Genomic DNA, 13,536 nt, shown 5'->3' with positions numbered 1-13,536 from the left:
TAAGGTTATTAAAACAATTATTCTTGGACTCTTGTAAAGGGGGAAGATAGCTTTTGCAGGTGTTTTCTGCTCAAAAAATCAAAAACGTTATTTCAAACCGCTTGAAATCAGGATACGTGACTCTCACTGTATTTATAATTCTGTAACCTTGGCTATCTGGAGCACGTGCAATAGGGTGATATTAGGTGCTGAAATAGGTGCTGAGGAAAGAAATGGGCAGAAGCTCCTGCACAACTTGGTCATCTCACAGTTGACAAAGGAGTTAATCTCCACCTAACTGGAGTGCCAGAGCACAGGATTTTTGAGATGCTATGCTTCTGTACTTCCCTGAGCTAATTTTCAAGATACTCAGGGTGTCTCTTCATAACAGGGCAAGAGACAAACCCAGTGGAGGACAATAGAAACCTTTCCTTCAATTTAAGCATCAGGTGGATTGGGCCCACTCTGAAAAATTCGACTGCTGCCCTGAGTTATCCTCATTGTGCTGGGGTCCCACTAATACATCCAAATTGGCATCTCATGAAAATCAGATTGGCATCTCACAAAAATCCAAGCTAAAAACAACAGCCTTAGGCTGGAACTCTGACTCAGGCCTCATCCTGCAAAGGTGTTCAATGCCCTCAGATCCCACTGACTTTACTGTGAGCTGAACAGGCTCAGCACTCCTCAGGATTGCTCTGCAGGATTGGGCTTCTTGTCCTTAATACTATCTCATTCTGGTTATTCCCTATTGCCCAAGGATAATCCCATAGCATTATTCCCATTATGCTACTTGCCATTCCCATTATAGTCTTTAACAACGTTTTAAACCTATCTTTCATTTTTAATTTCCTTAGCAAAATATGTGTATTTCAGTAGCATGCATTTATGTAGTCTTCTAGAAAATGTGCTTTTATTATACATATGGCACTATCATGTAGCTTCACTACTTTGTGAGTCTGGTAGATGAAAACAACTCTAAATGCAATGGCAATCCATATGTCTAAATATTTTTAGCGTGAACACTGTTACCTGTTCCTAGTCATAAAAGTATAATTAAACAGCATGTATTAAAGCAGTGCACCACAGGAATCATTGCAGTATATACTTGTTTGTTTCATTCAAGAATTGTTGGGTATTTCTATTATCTTTAAGTCTGGAAAGGAAGGAAGAAGCTATCACAGCCGTTTTGCATCTTTAGCATGTGCAAGTTACAAAGCAGAGTACCAGGATCTTACAGACCTCTGCAACTTTGATTCATCTTTCTCCTTGATTAATTGCTAAGCTGCTTCACAACAGTAGCTTTAAAATACTACCTCAGCAAGGCTTCTCTGGGAGTACTGTGAGGCTTTCCTGTGTCAGGACCACCTGGTGCAGCAGTGCTCTTCCACTGAGTTGTGTTAGAAGAATGAGAGCTGGCTCCATTTCTTCCTTCCTGCCCACCCACTTCTAAAATCCCCATGCACCTCTTCCTGAAGTACTGACCCCATTCCTTAGGTAGGCAGGAGGTCTGAGTTCTCCTCTGAGCATTGCTTTTGGGCTGACAGCACTTTCCACCTGAGCCTCAAGCAAGCAGCAACACCTGACCTACATTACAATGAAATACAGCTGCGTCCCTTCTATCTTGACCTGATTTGGGGCATTTCATTTGTGATCTACAGATACTCACTCCCCGGGGCTGCCCAGTTGAATGGGAGGCAGGATCCAGGTATGGCTCTAGCAAGTTTTCCAACCAGCTTTCTCAGCTGGAAGGGATTGCTATGTGCACAATGCCTATAGGCTCACACATCTAACTTGAGGTCGTGGAGGAATCCAGGGCAGGAGAAGGCTTTTATGTGACTAGGCTGGTTTTTCAGTTACGCTTTTGTGACTGGCCAGTTTGCCACATCACGAAAGACAAATTGTTCCAGGCTGAATTTAAGTGACATTTGGAAACAATTTTCTGGGGAAGAAGAAATGGAAAAAATAAGGCCAGAGAAGTCAGCTGTGTCATCAGTCCAGACTTCCATAGACAACAAAAACAGAGTCCACAGGCATCCTACCTGTTGTGTCCCCACATACCAGTGACTTCAGGACGTCCCCGGTAGACTGCAGTAAACTTAACACCTCATTATAAAGCAGCAAGAAAAGATCCATCACTTTGTCAATAGCTCAAATCCTTGTAATACAAGGGAGGTGTTGGGTGAAATCTGAAAATCCTAAGAAATTAGGACAAATGAAAACAATTCCGTGTTCTGCAGTAGTTCCCAACAATCTGATGAACAGGAAAATTCCTTCCTTACTCTGAATCTGATGGTCAATTTAAACTTGAGCTTATCAGTGACAAATGCGAAGGGATTAGGGGTCCTACCCTACATCCTGCTTTTTCGTGGTTCAGAGGTGGAAAAGAGAGCATCCTAGAAGTCTAACAGTGCATAAACCAAAAGTAAAGATGACCCTCACTGACCTCTGCAGACTGCACACAAAAGTTCTGAAGCATGTGATTAAGAGAATAAAACAACAGTACAAATAAACAACCAAGTCTCTTTTCAAACTCAGCTGCTGACACCTAAACATCCGATATCAACTGATCCACATCACAAGCCCTATTTTCTGTCCCTAAGAATTCCGCGATACAATCGTTTGCATCAGCATACCCAACTGCAGCCTAACCCAGGGACTTTCTCTGCTCCTGTTACTGGAATATCACTTCTTGGATGAGTGGATGGAAACCTTTCTCTAAATTTCCAGCCTGAATGTATTAATAATCAGACTGCATCCACTTGATCTCATGCCAGTATTATTCTTTAACTAATTCTTTTTCTCTTTGAAGTTTACCTCCTAAATATCTTTATGAAAACTCATCATATCCCACTTCCATCTAAGTTGCATTAGATTAAGCAACTCAATCGTATTCAGTATTTCCTCATCAAATAAAGCAAAGTTTTAGTACTGATTTGCTCAAAAAGTTTCAGTGATTTAGTATCAACTGAAAATTAATTCTAGGTTAGGAAATAAACATATTATTTTGCAGAGTTCGTATAGTTTTATAATTATCTAAAAATATGCTTTCCTCTGAAGGCCGCAAAATAAGGTACATTTGAAGTCTAAGAGTTAGTGGAAGATCTTATCTTGCCCAATTCCATTTAGAAAAACCACTAGAAACTGAGAGTTGTTAAACAGATATTTATGAACGGGAATAAGGAGAATCCTAGTAAAATAAGCCAAAAATTTGAACCTGGATGTGGTGGCAATTCTGAGTCCCAGAGTTCTGAGTGAAGTGTGTGAAAGATTGCAGGAAAATTGGAGGCATATTTTTTTTAACTCTTGCAATTCAAAATAATTCTAAACTTCACAAAAATGGCATCTTCTTCCTTCATCTCAGCCTTAATTATCCTATTTTAAAGTTCATGCTCCCTGAATGCTTTTCCATTTTTATTTGAAATGTTGGAGATCTCTGTTTATGTTTCAAGTAAAATTAATTCAGATTTTAGGGGATTGCAACCACTTATTTTTTCTTTTCTATTTAGCATGTATATTCTGACCCTTTCCCCCTTTCCATCTCTTCACAAGCCAGGGCCTACGTTCTCATAACCTGTCCTGCTTTCTAAAGTAATCTATATGAATAAAATTAGTTACACATTTTCCCAGAATTTTATGCCTCTATTCAGGATCTTCTTACTAGCAATGGAGAAGTTCTTCCCCTTTCCCTGCTCCTTCCATCTGGCCACCACACGGCTTTTACATCTCCAAGTGCTGTGATGTGAAGAATGGCCTAAAACAAAATAATGACTCCATTACATGTCCTATCTCCTTCTCATAAATTTCAAAGCCAGATGAGACCATTATCACCTGCTCTGATCTCTAGCACAACACAGGACTTCCTGAGAGAGATTCCTCACTTTGGGATAGGAAACAGCAGCCCTGACTCATAGCTTTGGCCCAATGTAATGATGGCTGTCTCCCAAGAAAATAAGAGCAATCCTGTTTCATGTAGTCTCACACGAGACTTTTGATTACGTGCTGCAGAAAATAGACAAACATAAGTTTTAGGATGAGAAAATTCCTTACATATTCTCATGGTTCTTAAAGGTCTATTTCATAGCAACAATAAAAAAAAAAAAAAAAAGACATTGTGGAGAAAATTGTTATTATTCTTGCCAAAATTGCATATTTAAAATAGCACATCTTTTCTTTCACTCTAAGATCTTATAACAAGAGCATAATTATATCTTAACCCCATAAAAGCACAGTAGCATGCATGGCACCCATTGCTACCCTGTGGGGAGAAGTGACTGCTATATTGAAAATTACACAAGCAGGAAGTAATGGAGCATTCAGCAAAGACCTAATCGTAACTCCTGTCAAAGGAAATGAGATTTACCACCTCTCCCAAAAACAGCCTTTGGGAATTCCACCATCAGCCTGATGGGATGGTACTAGAGTTAGAAAGTACCACCTATCGAAACTAGACAGCTGCACCCTGAAGTACTTGGCAAAAGCTAGGTACTTCTGAGAAACTTTTCATTTAAGTACCAGCCTGCTACATCTCAGCTTTACCTACAGTGCTTGGTAGATGTGTTGTGGGGCCAGAGAACACATTTTTACCAGACCAAGACCTGACCTCATTTTATCCCTGTTCATTGCTGGGGAGCTAAACCAGATAAATTTAAGAGTCCCTTCCAACTCAAATGGTTCTATGATTCTATGATTCTATGATTCTACAATTCTCTTTCTGGACCTGAGTCCCCACAGAGCTTCTCTGTCCCTTTGCCTGGGCTTGTGTCACCATGGCTGGTAAGACAGCCGGGGGCTGGAGCAGCTGGATCCACCAGCAGCCATGCAGGCGTGCAAATTGAGCAAGTGTTTGGTCTGGAGGCCATTTGCAGCACCATCCTCCCCACAGCAGTTGGCTTGCTCCTGGTGGAAGCAGAGCATATGCTCCATACATCCTTATCCTGGGATTTCATTATCCCAGTTTTCTCTGCCTGTAGTGGTGAGTACAGGTCTGCAAATGGGCAGTCTTTACCTCTTTTTTATTACACTGAGTCCACTAAAATGTTCAAAAATTTAAGCATCTGCATTTCTTTAAACCTATGCCAGAGAAGTGTACCAGCCACTGATGAAGAAAATTCTGTTCTAGCCAATGTCTAAAGTATGGCAGGGATTGTCCCTGTAGAAATAAAATGTATCCTCTGGATGCTCTTGTTTTGCTTTGCTGCACAGAAAATCCTTCAACAGAGACCTCTTCTTCTCAACCTCAAACAGACAATTCCATGTGCCTCTGGGCATCCCTACTGTTTTCTGGGAACCAGGTCTCATTGTCAGTTGGACACTGAGTGTTTATGACGGAGCCCATCAAGAGGACAAGACCAGAACTGCTGCAGCCACCTGCTCGGACCACCATGTTCACACCAAAGGATCACAGTTCTCTCAGAACATCATAGGATTTTTGAAAAAGACCACTAAGTTCACCTAGTCCAATCATCAACCCATCATCCCCATGCCCGCTAACCCACGTCCCTCAGTGCCACATGTCTGCGTTTCTTGATCACCTCCAGGGATGGTGACTCCACCACCTCCCTGAGTGGCCTGTTCTAATTGCTCATCATTCTTTCTGAGAAGAAATTTTTCCTAACATCCAGCCAGACATGCAGTCCATGCTGGACTGCATGATGCCATGCTCCTAGAAAACTGCATAGAAAACCCTTAAAGAGCAACCTAAGGAGACTGTGTTTCTTTCCCTCTGTGGGAGCAAATATTTTCTCCTGGGAACATGCTTGCTATCAGTGCCGGTTTATCTTGCTTGCTCTTCCTAAGATGCATTTGCATGACCAGTGTCCTGACTCAGTCCCCAATCAGCCACAGCCTGTTCCCCATTCTTGTGTGCATGTGCGTAATCCTCTGTTCCTTTGCAGACCTCCTTGCTCAGGCCCAATCTCTGTTCTGCAAGTTGGCATGACGGCAGCATACCAAGTAGGAGGTTTTGGCTTGCATGTAGAATTTGGAGAGCGGTTTTGTAGTAAGTTGCTATACTTTTTGGCTTGCAAGCCCTGGGAGCATATGGCCCATTGCTTGCAAAATGCTGATATTTTAAAACTGGGGGAGGAATAGAGCATGGCACATTTATTTTACTTCTTCAGTGCCACTATTTTTGCCAAATCCTTCCCTGCCACACCATTCTGGATCATGCTGTTCTATCCATCTTTAAAGTGAACCCTCCACTGGCTAAAAAGTGGGCAATGTAAGACAGTTTTTCTCAGACCCTTGCTGGTCTGAGAAAAATAGCCTTCGTCTTCTCGCTCTCCAAAACGAAATGCAGTCAGTTAATAGCTGAAGTGAGTGAGCAGCTAATGCAGGACTACTTCTGCTTGCTCCTGAACTCTTTGCAGCTGGCCTTGCTCATTCTTTCAACAAACATCTCTTATTTTCCAAGCAATCAAAACTTTATGGACTGTTATTTCCTTCCTCTCAACTTCCCAAGAGCTAACACCAGCACACTTGAGATGCTGCAAACTTATCACTTCCACCTTGAACTAGTGGTTGACCTGAAGAGAGAGAAATGCCAGGAAATGAATTAGAGTACTTAAGTACAGACAGAAGAACAGTGCTAATCCAAGCACAGCTCTGCAAAGCCACTACAGTAGCTGTCAAAATACATCGGAATTTCTTTTGTGCCTTCCCCTAGCCATTTTGTAATGTTGAAAAGCATATTTTGTTTTTGTAAAACTTAACAAAGCAGTAGGTAAAGGTGATCTGCAAGATAACTATTTAGTTGAATTTTCAAAATGTTTTTTAATAAGTTCCTTCATAAACAACTATTAAGAGAAATAAATAACCACAAGATAAAGTTTTTTTTTTAAAATATTAGAAATGGGTTAAGCGGCAGAAAAAAAAAGTGTTGTAATAAGAAGTTTCTTCTGTGAACGGAAAGAAGTTAATAGTAGGGTACAACTGGCATTTGTTATGAGATCAATTTTATTGACTGAGGGTGTGAGTGACTCAAAGGTAATAATACGGAGGTGCTGAAGATACTTAGGTGATGCCATTATACTTTGCTGGGCCTGACTCCATGGGTTTTACTCGCACGAATAAACCCATTAAACCCAGATGGGTTGTGTGCACGTTAGGTATCAAACATTTGGAGGGACTGATTTTTGCTGAACGATAATTACTATAGTCTGTGAATAATTCCAGATATAATGCTTGAATATTTAGAAGCATGATGACAAGGTAGCTGGGTCAAGGAAGACTGTCTAAGTCTTTCCATGTACATCCAACTGTGAGGTCTTCTAGGAACCAATCTAGAAAATGATGATTCAGAGAAAGAAAATCATGAGGGTCCCAATTCCACATGCCTTAATCATTCTGAGCAGTTCCTTAACATACAAAGATCTGTTTGTTTCAGAGCATTTTGTGAGGGTGCAAGAATGAAAGAACTTGGTATATGTTATCTCACAGCATCTCACAGCACTACAAAAGAAGTTAAAAGCAGAAAAAATAGAGTGACAATACAGAAAAGTAACATATGAGAAACAGAACATACTGTATTGACATTACATCAAAAAGTCCTTCCTGTTATTCCTTCTCTCTAGCTTTGTTCCTGCAACCACAACCACGAGGTTTGTCTTCTGAAAATGCCCAGAAAAATAACTCAGTTTTCAGAGATAATAATGACACGTTCTCTCATCTTTGTGGAATAATCTCCCTGTCACAGTGGCAGAAGCCTTATTGTTAGAGAAGAACTAGCAAGAACTTGACTGAGGAATTCAACATGATGGACAGGGAAAGCCATTCAGTGAACAGTTAGCATATGCCATATCCTGCAGGAATACAGCCCTTCTATTATCTGATGGCACTTGTTGTAGCAAGAACTCAACAAATCAAAGATACACTGGGTTTTCTGGGGGGGAGGAGCTTTGTCATTAAACAGATGAGAATAGGTATTTATCTGTGCCCTGATCTGCAGGTACTCTAAACCTAACACATTCAGGGAGGAGCTTTGGGGCCACAAGCCAGAGTGGGTGGACTGAATGCCTTCCTGCCTATGCCACTAGCTTGTAAGCTGGCCTTTGACAGGTCATGCCAGCATTCCCAGCCTTTCTGTCCTCCTAACCCATTCACCTAGTTGTTATGAGGCTTAATTAATTGCTTTAGAGTAGCAGCTCATTTATCAGACCTGGGGAGTCTCGGCCAAAGAGAACCAGCAAAGTGTAAACTATTGTGTTAGTTTCGAGTGTGATATATTAATGACTTCAGCAGCACTTCACTGCTCACTGGGCAGCCAGAAAATGGCTGTAATCAACATCTCCTGGGTGCCTTATTGCCACTCACATATCCATGGAAATAGATGACAGATCTGCAGAAACAACAGAAAAGTTTTTAAAATACAACTTTGCTCCATAATAGCAAAAAATATTCACTCTAGAAGAGGTAAGCTTCATCAGAGGAAATCAAAATATTTTCCATCATTTGCTTTCTTTCCATACAACTCCTGTAAGTGAAGAACAGAGCAGGGAGGAGATGCTGCAGCCCCGCCATGTCGTGCAGTCAGGCCTGAGGAAGAGGAAATCAGCAACTGCTCAGTAGCACGGCACGGCAGTACGAGGCAGGAAGTGAAGATAACGGTGACCGATTGAAGCCATTGCCTCAATGGAATTATCTGGTGTGGAATTTGGCCCAGGCAGTGCTCTTCGCACCCCTGTTCCTTGCAAAAGCCTCACTGCTGGTGTTATTGCTGATCTGTTTTCTAATGTCAGGGAAGGAAAGTGAGCTTTAAACCAGCAGAAATGGTGGATGCTTGCCCAATAGCTCTGACTATGTAGCCAGATGACTTTCAAACTCCAGGCCTGAAAATCACATCTTAATTCCTTTTTGCCTGTGCAGATGTAGCGTTTATGGAGCAAATGGGACTGAGACCTATAAAAACAGAATCATTCAAGTTAGCTACGGGTTCAGGTTGTACAAACTCTACAGCCTCCACCCCTTTATGTGTTATTATGGACCAACTTCGGAAATCAGATAGTAATTGAGGTTCTGCACTCTCCACCCCCACTCCCTGGTGCTATACATGCTATAAGACCCTCAGTGTGCTGGGCTGTGCAAAAGATATCATCTTGTGTGCATTTTGTGGTATAATTGAATCAAGGTTGTTTAGTGCTAATAAGGTACCTCTGGAGCCCAGATGTTTGATTCCCATGGTAATAAACAGAAGGGCAGCCCACATTTGCACAGCAGCAGACACTGACAACCACTGCCTTGGCTAGCACACAGAGAGCCTACGGGTATTGCAGGTGCAGCTGCTACTGACCCAGGAGCTACAAGGGATCAAATAGCTTCCCTTCATTATTGCCTCTCATCTACCACCACCTTCCTCAGCCCTGTCCCCCTGAACATACACCAGCCCCTTTGTGACTCTCTTTGTAGTTTTCCTTTGCTTGTGCTGCCCTGTCTTTTGTTTCTGCCTCTGTCCTATATCTCTTCTCCTGTATGAAATATAGCTAACTAACTCTTTCTTTTCCTCTTGTTATCTCTCTGTAGGATCACAAGAAATAAAGATGAGTCTGCAAAGGTTTTTAACAATTTCAATCCGCAGAGAATTAAATTATTTTTCCCAGCACATGGATGACTCACCACTTTTTATTCAGGCAATGCAAACTAGTTGCTCAGCTCAAGTAGGAGACCCTAAGGCTGCACTGATGCTGAAAGATACATAATATTTCTTCAGGATCAGCTCCTGCTGACAAGGAGAGGCATTTTAGTGTCTAGCAGGACTGGAGAGCTAGCACTCACTGAAAAGGGTGGACTGTGACCATGTATTCTAATATTGTTTGAGCCCATCAGCTTAAACATGACCCACAGGAGTACCTTTGAGCAGTGGAAAGGACAGAGATATCGAAGGATTTCTCGAATCCTGCATTACACTATCAGTCAAAGGTAGGACATTCATAGCACCTGATATTGGTGAACAGATCCTCTGAACTTCTGAAACCCTTTCCCTTGTAGCCTTTGGTGCCACTCCTGTATGCATCTTGATGCTGGAGATAGCACTGATACCTCAGTGCTACTCTTCACATAGTAAAAAACGTGCCTCCTGGTATTTACTTAGTGAAAAATTGGGACTTCTTGTGTTGGAAAGCTGTCACTCATTATGTAAGTGAGACTAAGAAGTTCTTGATGGTCACTTTCAGATTCCTACAAGATGGTTTAGTTTCAATAGTCTTTGGCTTCTTTTTACATGTATGTTTGCATCACAGAGAGAATTGTCATTGTACCTAACAAGTAAAAACAAAAACAGATTGCTAAATCACTTCTAACTAGCACTATATTTGTGACTGATCACTACTGGAAAATCTAAAACTCAGATAAAAATCACTACACTTTTTTTAATGCTTGAAATGAGCCATGCTGTAAAGGAAACCTGCAATACTGAGATAATATGAATTAAAAATAAATACTTCACATATTTTTGAGCAAGCAAAGCAGCATGAAAGCACTGCTGAAACAGGTATTTAACTCCTATTATTTGAAGGTTAGTATTTTCTTGTTCCTAATCTGCAGTTTATTTGGAGGAGTACTAGGCTTTTTTTGTAATCAACGAATTATAGATATACTTTACTAAGATCCAGAATACTTGAATATCAGAAAATTACAGATTATCAATTATTACATAAAATGAAACTCATTGTTAACAGCAATTCTCCAAAGCACTTGCCAAGCATCCATCAAAGATCAAAGAAGCAGAGCAGTTTACATATCAAGAGAAACGAGGCTCAAAATTCAAGAATTTTTAAAATATTGATGCTCAGTACCATGAGTTAAAATCAAGTGTAAGGGAATCAGAGAGGCAATTGTTTCTAAGGCTAAAAATGATCCTAGATATCCCAGACAATGAGAGGAAAAGTGACTTACCAACATTCATGCTTGATGGTGTCTTCCTTTTCCTCCTCCAGCTGAAGCTCAGGCAGCTGTTTGTCTTTAAATGCTAGAATACAAGGACGCAAGGGGGTCACAGGAAAATATCTCCAGTGCAAAGTAGAAACTGTCCTTTTCCACTTAAAAGCATCTGTATGAATGTCAGTCTTACAAAGGAGACAGAACTAACTGAAGTGGAAACAAGCTTCCTCCTCAGGCACAGATGAGGTGGTAACATTTTGCCAAGGTGACACTAGCGCTGGCTGAGGTGAAACATCCATTCATTTTGTGCTGGTACCCTTGTCCACTCTTAGATCTCTTCTCTACAAGGGAACTATGTCCCAGGTTCTATAGAGATGTGTCCTTTGGGAACAATGTCAAATGTGTCCTGACTGCCCCAACCTTTATGAGTCCCATAGTTGTCTGCCTGCTCATCCTGACCTGTTAGCTCTCAGGCTTATCATCATGCCCGGGCAGAGCTCAGTGCACTCCTGCCACTCTCTCACATAAAGGGGAACACTCCATCTTTGACTTTGCTAGAGGGTTTGTATCTACCCAAGACAGCAATTCAGCTTTGTTAAATATCCCAGCATCCTTGTGATTCTAATGGGGCGGCCGTCCTGTAACAGCACACACACCTCAGTTCCTCCTGTTTGTTCCCTACATTGCAATCTGAGTGCATAGGTGCTTCAGGGAGCCTCCTCAGTCACACATTGAAGGAGCTCTTATCCAAAGATTTCAATCCTTCCTTCACCCACTCAACATTCTCCCAGCACACCACTCTTCACTCATTTTCCATCAGCATTCAGATTAAGCTGTGTGTCCCTTTGTTTAGAGTTCTACTCTCGCTTACATCTGCAACCATCATTCTCTAGCATCCCTCTTTTCTGTTTTGGCTGTGCACCAGACTTTCTGCCCAGTTCCTGCCTTTATCTCCACAAGCGTCTGTCTCTGGTTTCTTTCCCAGTGCTCTTTAGACTCCAGGACAACCTTCCAAGTTGGCCATTCTCTGCAGATTCAAATGCCTCCTTAAAAAACACTTCTGCAAGGCTTTTTTGAAATGAGCCTTCCTACCATCATAACACCAGCCTACTACTCTAGTCCTTATCTGCATCCTTATCACAGGCCAATTCCAACAAACACCCATTCCTAAGATGTAAAAGATATGCAATTTCCTTACCAGGCAATGAAGGCTTAACGTGAAGCTCTCCTTCACACTGACATCACCTACATTTGTTTGGTAACAGCTTATACCCCTTTAACAAGAGTGAAGTTATTTCTGGTTTGCACTGTTGTGACTCGTGATCAAAACCAGGCCTACTGCCTATCTCTAGATGTAAAAACAGTAGTTCACTAAGACATTGTACAATACCTCATCCTTAAACATCTCCTGTGGAAGCACGCAATTCACTAATTATTAAAGCTAGGCTATGGCAGCATCCTACGGGACAAAGCAGGTCAATTATACCGGTCCATACAACCCCAAGAGTGATTACCAACAGCCATCAACACTGTAACTGCTTGTTGAGCAAGTGAGTCAGACAGCAATAAGGACTTTTAAGCAGCCAGCAAAAGCACTCAGATTCTTCTATGAGAGAAGTTTATTACGGAGCTCAGCATCTGTGTCTTGCAGCTGCCAAGTGTCCTCCATGTGTTGTTACAGCTGCTGATTCTGCTGTTAAGGAAGGGGGAGCAGAAGGATGAAAAGAGGCAGCGTCAGGAATGTTCAGTTGCTGTAAAACGCTGCCAAGCAGATATTCACGTTATCTGCGTGCACAAACTAAGCCATCTAAACATGTGAGCTCACGGCTCTCTGCCGGCTGGTCTCACACTACAGAGAAATCATGTGACAAAGCCACTAGACACTTTTCTAACTACTCCAAATACAGGATCTGCTGAAATCCTGAAGTAGCATGCCCAGCTATATCAGTTTCGTGACGTGACATGCTTTGACTTGTGAGGACAGACAAGAAAGAAGCAGGAGGCTCTGGGGTGCTCTAAACCGAGGGGAAGCGGGCTCACCGCCTTGCAGGAAAGCCAGCAAGGTGCTCTGCAGTGTCAGCCCACCTCTGCCTTTTCTGGCAGTCACATCACAATTCCATTTCATTTTATACAAATAATTCTGCTGTATGCTGTGATACAGAAGCTCAGCCTCTACTCGGTGTGCTACGTGCATGGCTAAATTCCTGGAGGCCAAAAGTACGGACAGCGCTTCTCAGTGGCTGTGGGCAAAGGAATCACATTGCCCTCCAGCAGTGAAGGATCAACTAATCACTGCTAATTTAGGAGTGCAAAAGACCACCAAAATGACCTTGAGGCAGAATCCTATGCTATCCCTGAAGCAGATACCTTTTATTACCAAACAAAAACACATCCCAGAGGGTTTGAATATAGTTTTCTTCAGTTTAACTGTGCCAAACTTGTATTGATCCATGCTACTATCAAGCACAGATAGCATCACAGGATAATTCAAGTCAAGGGGGAACTCAGGAAAACCTCCAGCCCAAGCTCTTGCTCACATTTAGCTATTCTCAAATGTAGATGTTTTTTTTTTTACTGGTGAATAACATAATAAAAGGCAAAGAGGCAGTAAGGGGAGCTTTCAGGTTCTGCAGCTCTCCATGTCAGCAAAATAACCAGTCTGCATAGCAGATTCTGGTGAAG

At 41.8% G+C, this 13,536-nt stretch overlaps 1 long non-coding RNA gene across 1 annotated transcript in view; it reads right to left on the bottom strand.

Moving 5' to 3' along the window:
- Window positions 1-12,112, bottom strand: part of LOC104909576 — a 34,611-nt gene extending 22,499 nt beyond the window's left edge. Inside the window, exons 1-2 of the long non-coding RNA XR_792421.2 lie at window positions 12,053-12,112; window positions 10,870-10,942 (exon numbers count right to left, since the gene is read on the bottom strand). This is a non-coding gene — a long non-coding RNA (uncharacterized LOC104909576). The remainder of the gene's footprint in view (window positions 1-10,869; window positions 10,943-12,052) is intronic.
- Window positions 12,113-13,536: the final 1,424 nt, after the last annotated feature.

The sequence above is a fragment of the Meleagris gallopavo genome, chromosome 2 (assembly GCF_000146605.3).
Source record: "Meleagris gallopavo isolate NT-WF06-2002-E0010 breed Aviagen turkey brand Nicholas breeding stock chromosome 2, Turkey_5.1, whole genome shotgun sequence".
In the NCBI taxonomy this organism is placed as follows: domain Eukaryota; kingdom Metazoa; phylum Chordata; class Aves; order Galliformes; family Phasianidae; genus Meleagris; species Meleagris gallopavo.
Note: the sequence above shows the minus strand (reverse complement) of the source record. Positions and strands in the feature narration are given on the sequence as shown.